Source organism: Malurus melanocephalus, unplaced genomic scaffold, assembly GCF_030028575.1.
Source record: "Malurus melanocephalus ecotype Western Australia unplaced genomic scaffold, MMel_1.1 scaffold_810, whole genome shotgun sequence".
NCBI classification, from domain to species: domain Eukaryota; kingdom Metazoa; phylum Chordata; class Aves; order Passeriformes; family Maluridae; genus Malurus; species Malurus melanocephalus.
The window spans coordinates 168,256-169,820 of record NW_026624042.1 but is presented as its reverse complement, the minus strand read 5'-3'; positions in this window follow the sequence as shown (position 1 = coordinate 169,820).

Below are 1,565 nucleotides of genomic sequence, written 5' to 3'. Positions count from 1 at the left end.
CTTTATTGATGGAACAAGGGCATGAGGTCTGTGTTTGCCATCTGGGGGRTCTTCAGCTCTCCTGCCACACACCTCGCTCACCTCAGATGAGCTTTGGGCACACTGATCTGTGCCGTGATCCAGCCTGGGCAGGGAGCTTTGGACCCACCAGAGGGACATCAGGAAAACTGAGGCTCCACAGAGGGGAGAGTGTCCTCAGCAGCACAGCTCTCCTCTCTGCCTTGGGTTTGGGACATGTCATTGAAAATTTTCTTCAGGGGGCGGTGCACATATACACTTACAAATCTGCTRTAATGCAGAGTGAGTGATCTATTTTTCTGTGGTCTTTGTCTCCAGAATGTTGTCTGAGGCTGCTGCATTCTCTTTTCTCACCACACTCTCCTCTACTGTTGCAGGATCCTCAGGCTCCATGCTTTTGTCACAGCCAGTCCCTTCTGCATGGAGCTGTGGTTCTAAGGGAAGCAATTTTAGTCCCATGCTTCCTTCCTGGTTCTGTCCTTCAGATGCTCCAGGGAATCCTGGCTGCATCTGTTGGAGACCTTACCRTTGGGAAGCTCCAGGATTTTGGTGTACTTGTAGCTGGACTCTGCAAACTGAGAAGCTATCATGGATTTCAATAGRCAGTCARYAYGCTCAACAACTTGTCTGGTGAGATTGTCAAGGCAAGCATGTATCCGAGCTCTGTGTAAGGCGGCGATTTCAGCTTCCATGGATTTTTCTGCTCGGGTGGCTCCCCTATGAAGAGGCTGTTTCTTTCTCCTGGCTGCCCTCCTTGGCTCAAAAGCTTGGGACTCCAGACGGTCCCCGAAGCTCTCCAACACCGTTGCTAGAAGCTCCTTGGCCACCTTTTCCATTTTTTGATGGTGATATAGTAGTGTCTCTGCAGGTTCTGCTCTCACACTGCTTCCAAAAGATATTTCTCTGATCTTCTGGGCAGTGTTCCTTAAAAAGTTCACATGCTGATTCCGAGGAACCTTCAGCTGCGCAAAGACTTTGAGCACAACAGTCACAACCATCTCTTGGAGCTTCTGGGTTTCTGCTTCAGTAAGCTGCTCAAAGAGAGCTTTGAAGGGGCCATCAGCAGTGTTGTCCAGCTTCCTCTGGGTGTCAGCAGCAGTGCCCAGCTCAGCTCTGGAGTAGATCTGGCCCTTGTCCAAAGCTTTTTTCCCTCTTCTGAATCTCCCTGATTTCAGGGGGATCTCTTTGCTCTGTGTAGGTGGGCAAGAAGGTTTCTGAGGCTGCAGCTGCTGCTCTTCACGGAAGGAAGTGTCAGTGGTTCCTGGCACTTGCGGGCCATCCTTTAATTTGGCCTCAGGTGGCAGAAATCCTTCCTGAAAGGTGATACCAGGTTGTGGCTCGCSTTGCCTGGACAGGCGCTCAGCCCCTGTGTGCTGAGGCTCCCGCGGGCCCAGGCCAGCACTCTGCTTCAGCCAGAGCACAGGGCCGGAGAGAAGGGCTTCCCTCAGGAGTGCGTGTGCCTGCACATGGCCCTGCTGCCCGTGCCCAGCCCAGCGTCCTGCGCTGGCTCAGCTCCCAGCCACGGAGTCCTTTCCCAGCCACAGTGC